The following is a 13,661-nucleotide window of genomic DNA, read 5'->3' on the forward strand; positions in this document are numbered from 1 at the left end:
AGCCACTCCTCGGAAGGAAGGTTGGGCAATCCTACTTCCGTAGTGATACTGCCTCAGAAACCCAAGGAGGGGTTGCTATGAGTCGGGGCCGACTCAACGGCACATAACAACAACAACAAAGCAGCTTCATGGCCCAGAGTTTTGCAGAATGGGGGTTGAGGAGAAGCTGAGGAAAATTTCCCACTCTGACCTTTTTCGTATACTTATTCATTCACTCCTTTTCAGCATTCATAGGGGCCTGCTGTGGGAATGCTGGGGAGACCCTGATGCATCCTACCCTCAGACTTTCCCAAGGCATCTCACCAAAAAACCAACCCAAACCCACTGCCATCAAGTCGATTCCAATTCATAGCAACCCTATAGGACAGGGCAGAACTGCCCCATAGGGTTTCCAAGGCTATGATCTTTACAGAAGCAGATTGCCACATCTTTCTCCCACAGAGCTGCTGGTGGATTAGAACTGCTGACTGTTTGTTTAGCAGCCCAGAGCTTAACCAAGGCACCACTAAGGCAACTAACAGCCTGGAAAACTCCATCATGGGCTGGAGTTCAAAGTTTCAAGGTAGGACACAGCAAAGTTCCTAAAATAATGCCAGAAAAGGACAGAGGCCCCAGGAACTCAAGGTCCCTTGAGGATACCTGGGGCTGGGGGGAGGCAGGTCCCTCAACCAAGCAAGACTTAAGCAAAGAGCCCAGGAGGCTCCAGCTTCAGGAGCCCTGGGGAGTAACACACAGTAGTTGCTTCTCCAAACCTGCTCCATTTGGCTGTACCCCACGGTAGCGGGCTACAGCGTGTGCCATTAAAATGTATTTTTTTATCGTTGACATGTGCCAGATGCCCTCCCCATTGGAAGCAGGACCTGGAATTTGGGGCATTTTATCAGTCCTGCTGCTTTTGTTAACCCTTTGGCTTCTCTCCTGGCTGGGCTAGGTGACCTTCAAGTCTCATTCCCCTCTGAGCTCCTTTCTCTCTACCCTGGGAGTGCCCCTTCCAGGGCTGGCCCCACTGGCTCCCATCCTTCCAGGTTCCTGGGGACCCAGCCTGCTGATGAAGCCTAGTGAAAATTAACCCTTGAGTGTTCAGAGTTCCAAGAGAAAGGTCAGAGTCACAGCTCTTCCCCAACAAGCCTGGGCTGAAGCCTAAGGCTGGGAAGGCTCTGCTCTCATCCTGCCCTGGGGGCAGGGGCAGCCCAGAGAGCCGGCTCACTGGGGAAGAGGGTGCATGCTGACTGGGCCCTGGCCTCCTTGGCTTTCTCTATCCAGCAGGAACTAGCCTTCTTGTCACCTACACCTATACCCTTCAGCCTTCAGTGACAAAGCCTCTGGACACTCTTGGCCCAAGTGCAGAGCTTCCCAAACCCTAAACCAGGGACCCACTGCCCAACTAGGGGGTCTGCCAAATAGGAAGTTGAGTGAGACTTAGTGGCACAAGTCCTGCCCAGGGAGTCTGAATATGTATCTCTTCCCAGGAGCCTAGGAGTTTCCTCTGGGAAGAGGAGCTAGGTCTTGGGAAATACCTCCCACTGCTTGGGTTACATTATCATTCTGCCCAGTTCACCAAGCTGCAGGAGCCCACAAAGACCCTAAGTTCCCTGAAGACCCAGCAACTAAATCCCAGCCTAGATGTCTATTGTTGTTGTGAGGTATCCCCAGATCTCTACCTCTGCTACTTTGCACATGCAGTTCCTCTACTATCTTGGTCTTCCTTTCCATTCGCTTACCTTCTGAACCTATCATCTCAAAGCCCAACTCTTCCAGGAAGCCTTCCCAGATTACTAAGGTCTGCTCTGAACTTCTAGTTCCAAAGCTTCCTCTCCATTCATTGTCTACTTGACTGCTGTGCTTCCAATTGGCTTCCTATTTCTCCTTATCCCTTCAGTTATATTGCAAACTCCTTTAGAGAAAGGGCCATAACTTTTATTCTTCTTGTACCTCTAGGTTCCTTTGCATAAAAACAGGATATAGTAAGCAAAAGGCAGGGTCATGGAAGTGGGAAGACCTGGGCCATGACCACAAACTCTCTGTGGGAACTTAGGCAAGTCCCTTCCTCTCTGGTCTTTACTTTTCTCACTAGAAACAAGATCATCTCTAAGGCATTTTTCTGCTCAAAATCATAACTAGACATTTGCATAGACAACCCTCCCATAAGTACTTATGTGTGTCAGCTCCCCAGCAACAGGACCAGACCCTCCTTGGACACTCTGGCTCTCCTGGGGGTTGGATGGGGCACCTGGGGAGAACATACACAATGGGTTGACAAAACCCAATACAGACCCTGGAGGCACCAGTACCCATTGAGGCTGTGCTGCCCCATAAGGACACCTCAGGACAAATGGTCCTACCCCTGTGACACGTAGGCAATCACAAGCTCCAATAGTCCAGCCAATGCTCTGAGCGGCAGCAGCAGCTCTCCCTTCTTACTGTCACCCACCTCCGGGTCTAACCAGTGACCAAGTACTATGACTCTATCTGTAAAACAAAAAGCCTCTTCATTCCTTCTAACCCTGGTTCCAGCCCACCATTTCTGCTGGGTTTCTGGGATAGCCTCCTCCCTGCCTCCATCAACTTCCTCCCCCTATTCATCTGCTACACATCAGACCAGGTCACTCCCTTGCTTGGAACACTTCCGGTGCATCCAGTGTGACTGCGCATTCCTTGAAAACGGGGCCCTTTATATGTGCTCTTCTTACTCTCCTTCCCCCAGTACTCTTGGCAGCAATTAGGTCTCAATAAATTCCTTATATTCACAATGCCACCTTTGATGAGTGTTCTTGCCCCTCAGGATAAAGGCCAAACTCTTCAACCCATTAGACAAAGTCTTTGATGATAGAGGTGGAGAGACTGCTAAAGGTACCTTCTAGGACAGGAGACAGACAGGCTGGCAGGGAAACTTGGGAAGAGAGAAACTGCCAGACCCTAAGAAGTCCCTGGGTGGTGCAGTTAACACGCTCAACTACTAACCAAAAAGTTGGAGGTTTTAGTCAACCCAGAGGTGCCTGGGAAGAAAGGAAAAATTTAAAAAATCAGCCACTGAAAACCCTATGGAGCACAGTTCTCTTCGGACACACATGGGGCACCATGAGTCAGAATCAACTCCACAGCAACTGGCCAACAGGAGCAGGTAGGAGCCACTAGGAGAGAGGTACTAGTGGGTACAAATCCCAGCCACAGAGAAAAATGGCCCAGAAGCTTCTATGGATCTCTGTCCACCAGCCGCAAGTCCTAAGAAAGCATTTCCCCTCTCCGGCCACTGAGGTCCTCAACTGTAAAGTGGGAACTTCGACTACGCGCTCCCAAACACCCCTCCCAACTCTGACAGTCTGGAACCTGGACAGGTTCCACCCCTGGTTGTTGTTGTTGTTGTTGTTAGGTGCCATCAAGTTGGCTCCAACTCATGTGACCATATGTACAACAGAACGAATCCCTGCCTGGTCCTGCACCAGCCTCACAATCCTTGCTATACCAGAGCCCATCATTGCAGCCACTGTGTCAATCCATCTTGCTGAGGGCTTTCCCCTTTTTCATTGACTCTCCACTTTACCAAGCATGATATCCTTCTCCAGGGAATGCTCCCTTCTGACAATATGACCAAAGTCAGTCAAACAAAGTCTGGTCATTTTCGACTCCAAGGAGCATTCCAGCTGCACTTCCTCCAGGATAGATTTGCTAATTCTTCTGGCAGTCCATGGTACTTTCAGTATCCTTCGCCAGCACCACAACTCAAAAGCATCAGCTCTTCTTTGGTATTCCTTATTCATTGTCCAGCTCTCACATGCATATATGGCAATTGAAAATACTGTGATTTGGGTTAGATGCACCTTAGTCCTCAAAGAGAAATCTTTGCTCTTCAGCACTTTAAGAGGTTTTTTGCAGCAGATTTTTCCAGTGCAATACATCATCTGATGTCTTGACTGCTGCTTCCATCGGTATTGGTTATGGAACCAAGTAATATGAAATCTTTGAGAACTTCAATCTTTTCTCCATTTATCATGATGCTGCTTATTGTGAGGATTTTCATTTTCTTTATGTTGAGATGTAATCCATACTGCAGATTGTAGTCTTTAATCTTCATCAGTAAACGCTCCAAGTCATCCCCATTTTCAGCAAGCAAAGTTGTGTCATCTGCATATCACAGGTTGTTGATGAGTCTTCCCCCAATCCTGATGCCACGTTCTTCTTCATATAGTCCAACTTCTTGGATTATTTGCTCAGCATACAGATTGAATAAGTATGGTGAAAGGATACAACCCTGACACACTCCCTTCCTGATTTTACCATGCAGTATCACCTCGTTCTGTTCAAATGATAGCCTCATGAGGACAATCAAGTGTTATGGAACTCCCATTCTTCTCAATGTTGTCCAGAATTTGTTATGATCCACATGGTCTAATGCTTTTGTATAGTCAATAACACAAGTAAACATCTTTCTGGTATTCTTCGCTTTCAGCCAAGATCCATCTGACATCAGCAATGATATCTCTCATTCCACATCCTCTTCTGAATCCAGCTTGCATTTCTAGAAGGTCTCTGTCAATATACTACTGCAACAGTTTTTGAAATATCTTCAGCAAGATTTTACTTGCGTGTGATACTAATGATATTGTTAGATCATTTCCACATTCTGTGGGATGTGCTCTCTTTGGAACAGTTACAAATATGGATCTCTTCCAGTCAGTTGGCCAGGTAGCTGTCTTCCAAATTTCTTGGCATGGATGAGTAAGTGCCTTCAGTGCAGCATTCATTTGTTGAAACATCTCAGTGGGTATTTGGTCAATTCCTGGAGCTTTGGTCTTCGCCAGTTCCTTCAGTGCAGTTTTGACTTCTTCCCTCAGTACTGTTGGTTCTTGATCATATGCCACCTCCTGAAATGGATAAACATCAACCAATTCTTTTTGGTACAGTGATTCTGTGTATTCCTTCCATCTTCTTTTGATGTTTCCTGAATCATTCAGTATTTTGCCCATAGAATCTCTCAGTATTGCAACTCGAGGCTTGAATTTTTTTCTCAGTTCTTTCAGTTTGAGAAATGCTGAGCATTTCTTTTGGTTTTCTAACTCCATGTCTTTTCACATTTCATTATAATAATTGACTTTGTCTTCTAAAGCTGCTCTTTGAAATCTTCTGTTCAGCTCTTTTACCTTGTCATTTCTTCCATTTGCTTTAGCTACTCTCCATTCAAGGGCAAGTTTCAGAGTCTCTTCTGTCATCCATTTTAGTCTTTTCTTCCTTTCCTTTCTTCTTAATAACCTTTCGCTTTCTTCATGGATGATGTTCTTGATGTCATCCCACAATTCCTCTGGTTTTCAGTCATTGGTGTCAATGAATTAAATCTATTCTTTAGATGGCCTCTAAATTCAGGATGGGTGTAATCAAGGCCATATTTTGGCTCTCATGGACTTGTTTTCACTGTCTTCAGCTTCAACTTGAACTTGCATATGAGCAGTTGATGATTTGTTCCACAGTCAGCTCCTGGCCTTGTTTTGGCTGAAGATATTAAGCTTCTCCATTGCCTCTTTCCACAGATGTAGTTGATCTGATTTCTGTATACTGCATCTGGTGAAGTCCATTTGTATAGCCACTGCTTATGTTGTTGACAAAAGTATTTGCAATGAATAAGTCGTTGGTCTTGCAAAATTCTATCATGTGATCTCCAGCATTATTTCTATCACCAAGGCCATATTTTCCAACTACCAGTGATTCTTCTTTGTTTTCAACTTTTGCATTCCAATCACCAGTGATAATCAGCACACCTTAATTGCATGTTTGGTCAATTTCAGACTGCAGAAGTTGTTAAAAATCTTCAATTTCCTCATCTTTGGCTTTGGTGGTTGGTGCATAAATTTGAATAATAGTAGTAGTAACTGGTCTTCCTTGTAGGTGTATGGATATTATCCTATCACTGACAGCATTGTACTTCGGGATAGATCTTGAAGCATTCTTTGTGACAATGAATGCCATGCCATTCCTCTTCTGTTTGTCATTCGTGGCAGAGTAGAACATATGGTTGTCTGATTCAAAATGGCCAAAACCAGTCCATTTCAGCTCACTTGATGGTTCAAACTCACCAGCCACTCCTTGGAAGGAAGATTGGGTGATCTACTTCCATAGTGAGACCACCTTGGAAACCCAAGGAGGGGTCACTGTGAGTAGATCTGACTCGATGGCAGTGAGTTTGGTTTGGCTTGGAATGCCTAGGATGTCGATCTTTATCTGTTCCATTTCATTTTTGACAACTTCCAATTTTCCTAGATTCATACTTTGTACATTTCATGTTCTGATTATTAATGGATGTTTGCAGCTGTTTCTTCTCATTTTGAGGTGTGCCACATCAGCAAATGGAGGTTCCAAAAGCTTTACTCCATCCACATCATTAAGGTCAGCTCTACTCTGAGGAGGCAGCTCTTCCCCAGTCGTATTTTGGGTGCCTTCTGACCTGGGGGGCTCATCTTCTGGCACTATATCAGACAGTGCTTCAGGGCTTTCATAAAGGTTTCCAGTCAGGCAGGGTTTCACTGCTATTCATAAGGTTTTCACTGGCCAATTCGTTGAGAAGTGGATGGCCCCTTCCTTCTTCCAAGTCTGTCTTAGTCTTGAAGCTCTGCTGAAACCTGTCCACCATGAGTGACCCTCCTGGTATTTGAAATATTGGTGGCATAGCCTCCAGCCTCACTGCAGCATGTAACCCACCACAGTACGACAAACTGAGAGATGAGTGGTGGTCCACCTTTTGAGCCAATGAAAATATAAGATAGAGCCTCCATCCTTTCCAAGTGACTCACATTCCTGGCTTTACTTGGGTGTTCCTCAGGTACCACATTACACTCCTTAGCCAGAGTCCCACATTTATATTTGTTGCAGAGGATATTGGCCCAAATAGACTGTCCATGTCAACGCACCCTACCACATGACTTGTCCTGCCATCACCATTGTTTTACAGAAATGGGATTCATTATGTTCTGGCTATAGTTCAGAAGACTGTTCTGTTGTAACAACTGCGGTAGTGCCAAATAGCCATCTCCTTTAGAGATCAGTATACTATGCTTGGTCAGTGAGGCCCAGATTTATCTGTTGAATTACAGAACATTAGTGCATGAAGAAATCATTCTCATCCAACTCCCTCATTTCACAGATGAGGAGCAGAAGTCCTGTAGTGGGAACATGACTTGCCCAAGGACACACAGCTGGTTGGAGGCAGAGTCCTGAGCAGAATAGATGTTCTTTAAGGCAGCACACCCTGCTCTCAACACCACGCTCGATAATTAGTGATAAGGTGTTGATAAAACACCATAAGGGATGTGGATTCACTAGGTCTTATTGACCATCATAGATCACAACATATCTGGAGGCTAGCCACGCAAGATTGGGGATAATGTCCATTTTGCCACATATGAAAATCAGACCCTGCATCATAATTTTACTTTCTAAAACAACCTTCTCCATCATCCTTCTTATACTCCCAAACCCTGCAAAGAAGTCAGGACAGAGACAGGATCTGCAGCTTTAAAAAAGAAAGAAAGGAAAGGAAAAGACCAGAAAGAAAACTGATATCCAGAATGATGAGTGACTAGCCCTAGGAAAATCCAAAACAGATCTGAGCAGGGAGCCCATAAGTCACTCAGGCAGCCTTGGCCAGACAGGCCTTAGGCCTCTCAAAAAGCAACCCTGAGTCTTAGCCCACAGAGCTCTGAAACCCTCATAGTCTCCCACAGTAACAGCAATAATACCCACTGCCATTGAGTCAATTCTGACTCATAGCAGCCCCATTGGATTTCCAAGCTGTAAATATTTAAGGAAGTACATTGCCTCATCTTCCTCCCACAAAGCAGCTGATGGGTTTGAACCGCTGACCTTACCCCATGTTTATTGAGCATTCCCTCTGTACCAGGCCCTGTGCTAAGTATTTTACATGCATCATATAATTAACCTTTACAGCATCCCTTTAAAGTTCCAGTTGCCATCAAGTTGCTTCTGATGCTGGCAACCCCGTATGATCAGAATAGAACTGTGCTCTATAGGATTTCATGGTTGATTTTTCAGAAACAGACCCCCAGGACTTTCTTCCAAGGTGCCTCTGGGTTGACAAGAACCTCCAACCTTTCAGTTAGCAGCCAAGCATACTAACCATCTGCACCCAGGGACTCCCCCTTAAAGGAAGGGCTTTCAGTATCCACATTTTAACAGATAAGTGACTAAAGCTCAGGGATGTGAAAGCATCTGCCCCACAGCTAATGTGTTGCAAAGCCTCCAGGCTGAGGAGGCCTGGGCCTGATCTGGAGTCCTGTGGGGCATCTGTATCCCGCAAATCACCTGGCACAGGGCTTGACACATTGTCAGGGCTCAGCAAATGTGGGAGAAAGAAGAAAAGAAGGACATAATTGCTCTGGGTCCTACTGGCAAGATGACAGTATAAGCTTCGGGGAGATATCAGCCCCTGGCTGAGAAGGGCCTTCTTTGTCTAAATCTCACCCCTTCAGTGGGTTCATTCATTCACTTACCAGACACAGTGCCAGGCTCTAAGATACAATAGTAATTAAAAACTTCATGGTTGACTACCCAGGGGGGAAGTCACACAGTAACCAAAAACATCAAGCAAAACTAAGTAGTGAGAAATGTAGTGAAAGAAAAGCTACATTTATAATAATAGCAAATGAGAGAAAATGCCTATCAAGATTCATGTAAGACCTTATCAAGAAAACTTGAATATGCTTTTGAAGGACAAAAAAGAATTGAACAATACTAATAGAGAGCAATAAAACCAAACCCACTGTTGTTGAGTTGATTCTGACTCATAGTGACCCTGTAGGACGGACTGGAACTGCTCTATAGGGTTTCTAAGGCTGTAAATCTTTACAAAAAATAAAAAGATTTGAACAAACAGAAAGATATTTCTATTAATCCTCCCTAACTTAATAATGTAAAGCAATTCCGATACGAATATGAGTAAGTTTCTTTTTCAATACTACAAGCTGATTCTAAAGTTCCTATGAAAAAAAATAGACAGGAATACCAAGAAACTCTGAAAAGAAAAAGGGCACAGGACACGTATAAAGTCTGAATAGTTAAGGAACTGACACATTAATAGACACAAATTGATATGGGAATTTATAGAAATAAGGCATCTTAAATAACAGGGGGAGAGAGAACTGTCCAGTTAGTGGTATTAGGACAACTGAATGACTCTGGGGAAAAAATAATGGAGTCATGCATGCCTCATTTTGAATGATAAATTCCAAAGAGATCAATGGGTTAAATGCAAAAATAAACCCTTAAGATACTGCAAAAATAGATGAGTAAGTCCCTTTATATGTAAGGAGTAGATGGGGGCTTTCCGTTACTCAAAATCCAGAATCCATAAGGAAAAGACTAATCTATTGAATCAAAAACTTCTACATTGAATACTACTATATGTAAAAACAAAGGACAAACAGCAAGCTGGGAAAACATGCACGTATTCTTGGTATGAAACAAGAATCAGTCTTCCTAATTTATAAAAGGTCCTCGAAGGTGATAAGAAAAGACAGCAACAGTCTAAGAGGAAAATGAGCAAAGAATAAGAACACCAGTTTACGAAAGAGGAAATGCATAGAAAAAGATGTTTAACCTCATTCATAATAAACCACAAAACAAAACAAAACTCACTACCATTGAGTTGATTCCGACTCGTAGTGACCCCATTGAGTTTCCAATGCTGTAAATCGTTATAGAAGCAGACCACTTTATCTTTCTTCAGCGAGGTGGTTGGTGGGTTCGAACCACCAAACTTTTGGTTAGCCACTACACCACCAGAGCTTCTTCACTCATAATAAAGGAAGTGAAAATTAAAACTAAAACTGAGGTGTATTTTTTACCTACCAGACAAGCAAAAATCTGAAACTGCTCTCCCACCCTGTTGGTGAGGCTGCAGCAGCGGTGGGAATGTACATCAATCTATAGTGGATAATTTGGCAGTATTTTTTCAAAATTACAAACCCATATACCCATTGAGACAGAAATTTATTGCAAAGATATGCCTGATGAAGGCACAGAATGACGTATGTGCAAGCTTATTCCAAAAAGCAAAAAATAGGAAACACCCAAGTTCTTGAGGAAGGGACTGGTTACATTCTGGGACAGTCTTGCAATGGAATTCTATGCAGCTGTAAAAAAGGAACAAGGAAACTCTCTATGAATGGGATAATCTCCTCCAAGTTTACAAAGCAGGATGCAGAAAGTGTTTATAGTATGTGATCTTGCTGTATAAAAGAGGAGATTTGAGATTATGTATTCATATCTGCTTGCATATGCATAAAGCCATGCTGGAAAGAAATTAATAGCACAGGTGGTTACCTATGGGGAAGTATGGGAGAAACTGGGTATCAAGTGGAGAGAGATGTCTTTGTGTATATTTTCACTTATTCACTGAGTTATTTTTGAATTATGTGAATTATTTCCTATTTTAATTTAAATTTTAAAAATACAAAGAAGTGCAGAATTGTAACTGTGGCAAGTACTAGGAAGAGAAGGTACGTAGAGCTCTAAGAGAACATATGGGAGATCCTGAACTGTCTCCCAGGAGTGGCATTTGAAGGACAAATGTTGTATGAGACCACTATTGTAAGAAGTTAAGAAAAGGGTTTCACAAAAAAAGATATATTCTTTGATGGTTGCCAGGGGTAGATGGGGAAGGAAGGGTAAATCTATGGAAATAGATTGCCCAGTCTTCTTTTCTTGTTAGCAGTCAAATACCTTAGGCAGTATGCCACTAAAGCTCCTATAAACATATGTGTGTGTGTGTGTGTGTGTGTTTAAGTTGTATTTGCACTCAGATCCGAAGTCCTAATTACTCCTTGGGAGGAAGGTTGGGCACTGCTTCTGTAGTGATACCACCTCAGAAACTCAAAGAGGGGTCGCTATGAGTCAGATCCAACTCGACAACAGTGAGTTTTAGTTAACTAGGTAAAGGGAATGGGAAGATGACTCCACAAAGAGTGGAGCCAAGTGGCTGTCAGAGGAGCTGGCACTTTGAGAGGCCTGCACCAGCCACTCCTCGGAAGGAGGATTGGGCAATCTACTTCCTAAGTGATACCACCTCGAAAACCCAAGGAGGGGTCGCTATGAGTCGAATTGACTCAACAGCAGTGAGTTTGGCTTTTTTTTTTTTTTTTCCCCACACATGCTAACTCAGCATATTGGATGGTTAGACTCATTATGTCAGAAATCATAAGCTGCCCCTTCCTCCTCAGCAACCTGGAATTTCTGGGGTGTAAGCGGTGAGGAAGACGACCATCCGCCTTCACACGCAGTCACACAACACCTCATATTCTGGGACTCAGGTCCCAGCATGAGGGCATGTTCAGTACATTGTAGCCATTTCCTCCCTGGCCTGCCTCCAGATTAGGAGAAATGCAAGACTGACTTGCCGACCCCCTTGATGTCCTCTGCACAGGGTGCAGCCCAGCCACACCCCATTGAGGCCCTCTCAGACTTCTGAAGCCCTGGCGTTGCTGGGCTCTTATTTACAGTATAAGAAGAAAAACAAGTAGCTTCTCCTTCCATCACATAGTAGTCTGGTGTAGGACCATATAGGAGGTGTGGCAAGTAGGAGGGGACAATGGGCAAGCAGGCTCTGTAGCCAGCAGAACAATAGAAGTGGAGCTGAATTTTGGCTTTTGGACACAGCTCAATCCTGTGCTAGCCCGCCAGGTCTCTCCTGCCCATGCCTGCCTGCCCATTCTCTGGCCTTGGGCTTGCTCCCAGAACCCAGTGGTCATGCCCTACACTGATCCCAAAAAAACAGAGAGCTTTTCTGGACTCACAGCAACAACCTACAAGGAGTTTTCTAGGTGGAACCCAGTCCTGTTTTATAGGAACATCTGGCCATGTGGTTTGAGGGTCCCAACCTGCCTTGCAGGAATGACTGCCAGGCCCAAATCTCCATCTGGACCCTGGATCTTTCTCTTGGACCCTCAGACAATAGATGAAATTCGCATGTATGCTGGGAAGGGTGTCTTAGCCGATAGGGAAACTAGTACAACACAGACTATCCCAAAATGGCTATTCTACACTCCCACAACCAGGATTCCCTTCTCCTTGACACATGGCCTCTCAGCCACTCCTCCCCAACTTCTGGCATAAGAAAATGGGGTGACCTGGACTTTAGGACAGCTAAGCTAAAAGGACAGTGAGCCCACCCAGTTGACCATAAGATGATGCTACAACCATTTTTGATACTTTCTTCATCACATGGCCCCAGCCCCAGCTCCCAAGGAAAGATCCCAGTCCTTTGGATGGGGACAGTGGGGAAGGCTGCCAGCGCAAGCCAGCTCTAAAGTCCCTGAAGATACTATGAGGACCCCAGGGGAAAATCCAAAGTTCATTTGGTTGGAAAAAGTTCATGAGGCTTGGAAGATTTTAGGGAAAACTGAAAGATACAGAGGTGAGTTGTACAGAAGGAAGAGTTTGTTTGTTTAAAAAGTGGGGGGGTGGGCTTTAAAGACAAAATACTAGAGCCCTGGGTACAGAAAGATAGATGGCGAAGCAAAAGGAGTGCTGGACTGGGAGTCAGAGGGTATGGGTCCAAGTGCCTGTTCTTTACTCCTAGCTCCTAAGATGAGCACCTCATCTTTCTGGAGCCCTGCCATCCCCACAGGATAGACTGTAATCGATGAACTGCAATTTCTGGATCAATGCAGGGTTGAAAAGAGAAGGGAGATACTCTGTATCCCATCCTGCCAGGGAGAAAGCTGTTAGTATGTGGTCATATCCCTATAGCCAAAGACAAGGGAGCCGCAGCCAGACATGGCAAGTGTGGTCAGAGGTGCCCTAGCATTGTAACCCCAGTGAGCAGCCCCACTGGCCCAGACTCAGACTGTCTGCAGGCTTATTGCAAACCACTTAAGGACCCAGATGGCGCCAGCAAAGAGGAAACCAGGCTGGGGAAACCTACTGCTGGGCTTTAAAGGCCACATTTCTCTCTCATGTCTCAAAGAAGGCCCAGTTTTTCAACTGCTTGACTCCCTCCCCACTCATTCTCTCTAGGGGCTTGGGTAGTGGCAGAGTCCTCTGAGGGATTCCTGTAGCTGGGAACCATAACAAGCTGATGCATCCAAATTCTCACCAGCATTTTGATCCCCTGGGTATTTCTAACCACCCAAAGCCTCAGTTCCTGCCAAGCTCTATACTCACCTCAGTGGTGTGACCCATGGGATCTGTATGTGTATGCATTTGAGGGTAAACTGTGCCTGCTAGCTTGGGTCCCTAGCCTCCCACAACAGAGGCCCTCCCTGACCTTTATAGGTTGGTGCCATAGCCTGGCCGAACAGAGAGCAGGGAGGAGTCAACCAGTCTTGGACCAGGATGGTGTACAAGAAGATCTGAAAGCTGCCTCTGCCTTTCAGTGAAAGAGCCCTGGGGCTCTGGGAGGCTGGGGCATGGCTGATCCTTCCCATTGGGTCAGTGGCTTATCTCTGTCCATTCTGCCACCATCCCAGAGGTTGGGGCTGCATCCCAATGTGGACATGCCACTGTGCCTGTGTTCACCTCTCAGCTCTGTCTAGCATACACCCAGCAGGACCTACCTGCCTAGCATGGAAAAATCCAACATATGGGCTCACAAAACAGATAACTCAGGAGTTAATTACATTCATAAAAGATTCTCCTAGTTGCTTATTTATATAGATCAC

General features: G+C 44.9%; 1 protein-coding gene across 1 annotated transcript in view; it reads right to left on the bottom strand.

The window, feature by feature from the left end:
• The window catches only part of TBX4 (T-box transcription factor 4), a 34,973-nt gene that overhangs the window by 6,438 nt on the left and 14,874 nt on the right, over positions 1-13,661 (bottom strand). The gene's annotated exons all lie outside the window — the stretch shown is intronic.

Source organism: Orycteropus afer, unplaced genomic scaffold (assembly GCF_000298275.1).
Source record: "Orycteropus afer afer isolate SDZICR_OR568_19922 unplaced genomic scaffold, OryAfe1.0 scaffold00196, whole genome shotgun sequence".
Lineage (NCBI taxonomy): Eukaryota > Metazoa > Chordata > Mammalia > Tubulidentata > Orycteropodidae > Orycteropus > Orycteropus afer.